This window comes from Acyrthosiphon pisum, chromosome X (assembly GCF_005508785.2).
Source record: "Acyrthosiphon pisum isolate AL4f chromosome X, pea_aphid_22Mar2018_4r6ur, whole genome shotgun sequence".
Classification (NCBI taxonomy): domain Eukaryota; kingdom Metazoa; phylum Arthropoda; class Insecta; order Hemiptera; family Aphididae; genus Acyrthosiphon; species Acyrthosiphon pisum.
Genome location: NC_042493.1, coordinates 4,008,855 through 4,015,429, shown reverse-complemented (window position 1 = coordinate 4,015,429; position 6,575 = coordinate 4,008,855). Strand labels below are relative to the sequence as shown.

Here is a 6,575-nt window from a genome sequence, read left to right as displayed (position 1 = left end):
CATCTACCATTAGTAAATATTTTGTGACCCCGAAAAACCGGCCAGTGATCAATCTACAGTATTTATAATCAATGGTAATACCATAGCCAGTGGGTCACTGTCACAGTGTGGCCTCCTCTCAAAATCATTACGAACAATTAAGATTTAAAATATGTAGTTAAATAACAACATATTGGCTATACATCAATACATTTACATATTATAATACACTATAGTGTATAATATATATCAACAATTTTTGTTATTCTTCTAAATTTTCAAAATAATACAAACTACCCCAAGAGTTAACACGTTAATTTAAGCGAACTTCTTTGTTCATAAATTCTAGATTTGTAATTAACTAGTATATCTGAGGGGTAACATTGTACCTGCAATGGTTTCAATTTCAAGTCTAATATATCAACAATTTGTGTTATTCTTCTATATTTTCAAAATAAAAAAAAATTTCCCCAGGAGTAAAAACGTTAATATTAGCGAAATTCTTTAGAACCAAATTCTAGATTTGCAATTAACTATAGTATATTTATAAGACATTAATGTATCTGCAATGGTTTTGAGTCTTATTCATCAATAAAATATGTTATTTTAAACATTTTTTTTTTTTTTGAAAACTGACTACTCCAGCAGTAAAAAAGTTTATATTAGCGGAATTCTTTGGGTCAGAATTCTAGATTTTTAATTAACTAGTACCTATATCTGAGGGCTAAAATTATATCACCTATAGTCTCGGGACGAATATATTTACTTACATATAATTATAATAAACTATTGGTAACAAATCTAGTTTAGTATTAACGCAAATTTTTCAATATTTTTCCGGACACCTATGTACTTAACAAGTTAAAAACAATGTTGTAAAAATGAATTCCAGAAATCATTAGTTTTTAAGTTATAGCCTTAAAAGATCACTATTTTCGGTGTTACACGCGTAGGTACAACGTAATATTTTAACGCCCGTTACTGAACAACCTTTTTTAAATTTGTTTTTGTTTTAACGTACATGTAGTTAAGCATGCTGAAAACGATGGGGAAGTCTGAATTTAGTGGTCAGACTTATTTTAAAGTTATAGCTATTTGAAATTTTTGGTATTTTCATATAGATACACCCGGTGGTAGCTCGCTCGGACAATTATAAAATCAAAAACATTCCTCGACTTGTTATGTAAAATCACATTGGGTGGGTCTCGGAGTCAAAACAAAATTATTAAAAGCACGTCACATACACCCGGCGACCAGCGTGGTCACTCGCTCGCTGGGCTCATTCGGACACTTAAAATCGAAAACGTCCTTCGACTTTTTTATGTAAAACCACCATGGGTGGAAGTCAGAATAATATTTGCACCATAATTTTTAAAACTTTGATTTACTAAGGTTTCAACAAAATTAAATTGAAAATTCGTTATACCTAAGCGCAGCAAATCATAAGCGTTGTACCTACGTGCGAGTAAAACACCGAAAATCGTGAAATTCGTAAGGCTACACCCTAAAAACTAATGATTTCCGGCAATTAATTTTTGCACCATCGTTTTTAACTACTTGTAAATTGTAATACATAGGTGCTGTAAAAAAATTTGAAAAATTCGCGTGGGTGCTAAATTAAATTTGTAACGCTAAATATTCTGTTTGAAGAAAAATTTCAAACCAACCCCCCAATCCAACATTCCTGAGCAAACCTCTGCTTACTACCGTGGTATAGCTACAGCTATTATTAAGTATAAATGTATCATATATAACGATATAGGTAGATACTATAGCCTATAGGTAAGGTACTATAGGTAGTAGTTTTTTCTATTTAATCAATTTCATAAAAAATAAAGTGAAATAAAGTGTTGTATTAATAACTAATTACAACAAAGAAGCACAAGTTGTATGTTTCAAAATAAATAAATAATATATTATGTAACTACCTGCCTATGTAAGTATATTTATTTTAGTATATAGGTATTATACTATTAAATAATAAGAATGCCTAAGCAGTATAGTCAGCTAGTCTATACTACTCTGTAACCATAATAATGGTTGATTATAATTAAAATATATAGACAGCTAGGCAGTTACTGAAAAATTTGTATGTTTATAAAATAATGTTTTGTAGCTTATTATAATAGTAGCATACATAGGTAGGTACCTACTAGGTAGTAAACTATAGTACCTATATATGAACATAATAACACGTGTGTATCATAGGCGTGCGCATGGGTAGGGCTGATTGGTCTTTAGCCCCACATGAGATTATTTATACGTGGGTGGGTTGGTACCTTATGGAGATGTGACTAAAAGTAGGTATAGCCCTTTTAGTTTTAAACGTTTGTGTTTACCCGAGAGACAATACAGGACGATTCATTTAAAATTGAACACTCATTATTTCAAAAAGAAACAGTGCAGCAACTGAGTGTTCACACGATTTTTTTGATACAATTAGAAGTAGTATTTTTAGGTAAGTTTTTGTACTTAATATAACTTTTTCGTAGGTGGGTGGGTAGTATTAATTATTCTTGATCCACCAACTGAAAAATGTCAAACCACCTCTGTTGTGAACTATAATTCAAGTTAAAACCAGCTTAGTTTATGAATACATTTTAATAATTGAAGTATTATTATAACTTATAATTTAATATATTAAATACACAGTATATTATATAGGTATACATTTAAATGTTTCAAAGTAGGTATTTAATTAAGACTGCTTAAGAGGACTTCACACACACAAGTGTTTTGTCCTGGTCTATGTCTTCCAATTATGTATAATAATTAATAACCTTTAATAATTAACATATTATTATTATTTATTAAACATAAAGGGCATAATCTGTTTTTTCTTATACATTTTTATACGATTTTCTAATTTACAAGCTAAGTTATAAGGATATTAAATATTACAATTTAAAAAATCTCGTAGGTAAGTCCCTTAAATATTAAAATACCGCAAAAACCAGTGAGAAAAGTAGAAAACATAGATAATATTCGTAGTTAATACCTTTAAATTTAATAACAGTAAATTGACAAAATGCTTTAATTATTATAGCTACCTATTACTAAACAAAATTGGAACTGCTGAACACATATTATTTACTATTAATGCTTATCATTGGTTCTTATAACTTATGTGCGCCGTGCCGCTCCTACTTTTAATTTCGCGGTTATAGCGACAACGACTCGCGTTATGTCGTGGACGGAAAAGGGTGCAAACTCACAATATATTATCACGTACAATTATGTTCAAGTAAATTAAGGCGCAATGGCGCAATATATATTTTTAAAATACTGTTCGGCATAAATTCACTTTAGCTACCCAGCACCTTTTTAATTTTTTTTTTTTTTAATAGGTGTACTTCGACGAGTTAAGAACGATGGTGGAAAAAAAATTTGTGGAAACCATTATTTTGGAAGTTATAGACATCCAACGTTTGCGATTTTACGTTTATATATACGTATGCGCCATGTGCGCAAGACTGTTTTAATGCCGCGCGAAGTAATTTGAGTTTGGCGACCTGAGCCACTTTAATATTATACTTAAGTTTCTTTAACAGACTGGTGACCGGAGCCGTTAGGCGACGGGAGGTCCCTTGAGTTTGAAGATTGGCGCGACTTGTGTTACTTTAACTAACAAGGTTAAGTTTGTTAGGTCATACGTCTGCCCGTAGGGCAGGTATGCTCTCCCCCCCGCGACTCCGAAGGGGTCGCCTCTCCTCCCCTCCCCCTAAGGTTTGCTATTTAAGCCCCGGGGTGTTTGGCGACCGGTGCCGGCAGTCGTAGGGAGCTTCTATAGAGCGTTGAACCGTTATCTGCTTTTTTTCAACTTGCTGGACATTTGTATTCAGCAGCGGTACAAAACGAGAATGAGGATTATATAATTGCCGAAGACTCGGACTCCAATGACAGCGATAGTACTGACTACGATATCGATGTACAAAATAAATTAATAAATAATAATATAATGTTGATTAAACCATAAATTTGTTTATCTTTTTTTTTTAACATCTAATTAAATATTTTTTATGTTTTGTGGGAATAACACAACTCGATGATTGTGCAAATTTTGATTTCCCCATCGTCCTTAAGTTATTAAAATACGTATAAAAAAAAAAAAATTAAAAATTGATTATGCGCGTAGCACGAAGCATTAATGTTACGTTGCGCTCATGCGTATACACGTAAAATTGCAAACTTTGGATGGCTATAACTTCCAAAATAATGGTTTCCGCAATTTTTTTTTTTTGTACCATCGTTCTTAACTCGTCGATATAAGTCTATTTCAAAAAAAAAAAAATAAAAAAGGTGCGAGGTAGCTAAAGTGAATTTGTTCCGGTCACTGGTTATCCGGTCCTCACTGGAAAGGCGACAGCGTCTTCCTCGTTGAAATGTATAAGTTCGGTGGTGGGCTGTGACACAATCGACAATCCGTCAAACTTCGACTATCCCGAAGTTTACGACGTCGCGTTGAGATTCGCAAATAATAATATAGTGGTTTCACGTTCAACCAGAACTAATAATAATAATAATAATAATAGTAATAATTAAGTTAATAGTAAATTTAAGTTATTTCTTCGGATGCTAATTATTATGACTTCTCTAATCTTAGAAAAAAATTAGAACACTTGATTACTATATGCCATGATCAATATATTTCAAATATCGAAAACAGTATTCAAACTAATATCAAACCTTTTTGGAATTATGTTAACTCTCTAAAGAAGTCTAATAATTCTGTTCCTGATTGTGTAAATTACAATAACTCGTCTTCCACCAATATTTCAGAAACAGCCCAATTATTTGCAAATTATTTTTCCAGTGTCTATACTAAAGATCATCCATTGTTCAATGGAGTTGTTGATTATTTAAATTCTTTAAGTTATTAATTTAAGTTATTTCCTTCGGATGCTAATTATTATGACTTCTCTAATCTTAGAAAAAAATTAGAACACTTGATTACTATATGCCATGATCAATATATTTCAAATATCGAAAACAGTATTCAAACTAATATCAAACCTTTTTGGAATTATGTTAACTCTCTAAAGAAGTCTAATAATTCTGTTCCTGATTGTGTAAATTACAATAACTCGTCTTCCACCAATATTTCAGAAACAGCCCAATTATTTGCAAATTATTTTTCCAGTGTCTATACTAAAGATCATCCATTGTTCAATGAAATTGTTGATTATTTAAATTCTTTAAATACTCATGCTGGCACTGGACCTGATGGTATTCCACCTATGTTTTTAAAAACTTGTAGCTCTATTCTTGCTCGTCCGCTTCATATGATTTTCAATACATTTGGAAAAAATCAATTGTAACACCAGTGCATAAATCAGGGGATAAACATAATGTTGCAAATTATAGACCGATTTCCAAAATGTCCATTATTCCGAAAATGTTTGAAGCTTTAATTACAAAAAAAGTTGTCTTTAATTATGACCCCCCTCATTTCTAATAACCAACATGGTTTCAGACCCAAAATGTCGATTTCTACTAATATTTTACTTTTTAAGGAGAAAATCATTTCGGCCTTAAATCAACGTGTTCAATTGGACACTATTTATACAGACTTTCAGAAAGCGTTTGATAAAGTTAACCACAAAATTTTACTATATAAATTATCTTGTTTTGGTATTCATGGTACATTTTTCAATTGGTTAAAATCTTATCTATGTTCTCGTACCAAGGTGGTAAAAATTAATAGTTATGTTTCTAATGATTTTTTGGTTAGCTCTGGTGTACCACAAGGATCGCATTTAGGACCCCTCTTATTTATATTATTTATTAATGATTTACCATCTATTTTTGATAGCTCAGTTAATATTATTTTATTTTCTGATGATGCTAAACTATTTTCAGTTATTAAATCACCAAATGATGCATTAAAATTGCAGTCTATTTTAGATAAATTTGTTGAATGGAGTCGTGTTAATCACCTTCCATTAAATATAAATAAGTGCAGCGTGATAACATTTTCTCGAATAAATAATATAATCACCTATAATTATTTGATTGATAGTTTTATACCTAGTTACAAGAGTTTCTCCAATCAGAGACTTAGGGATCATCTTTAATTTTAATATGGATTTTTCCATCCATATTAACACCTTTATTAAAAAAGCTTTTAAGATGCTTGGTTTTATTAATAGAAGCACGATAAATTTTAAAAATACCAATGCCTTAAAAACTTTATATTTTTCCCTGGTTAGGTCTCATCTTGAGTATGGATCAATTGTCTGGTCACCACATTATTTTTCATATATCAGTCTAATTGAAAATGTTTAATATAAGTTTCTAAAACTATTATGCTTTAAATTAAATATACCAATCATAAGAGAATCATATAAATTGCAAATTTCCTATTGGGGATCGCGTCTTGTGATTCGAGGAGAAATGTTGCTGATATTATATTCTTATATGACTTATTAAATGGTCTTATTTATTCTCCTGAATTATTATATCTCACATAGATCTTTATGTACAAACTCACGTATTAAGAAAATCAAACTTTTTTCATGTTTCTCTTTCCAAAAATAATTATACTTCCACCTCGTTTTTCCCCAGAGCTCTGCCTTTGGCTAACAGTATAATAGATC

General features: G+C 30.9%; 1 protein-coding gene across 2 annotated transcripts in view; it reads left to right on the top strand.

Annotated features, from left to right (window-relative positions):
* Positions 1-6,575, top strand: part of LOC100159991 (legumain) — a 521,349-nt gene that overhangs the window by 388,967 nt on the left and 125,807 nt on the right. The gene's annotated exons all lie outside the window — the stretch shown is intronic.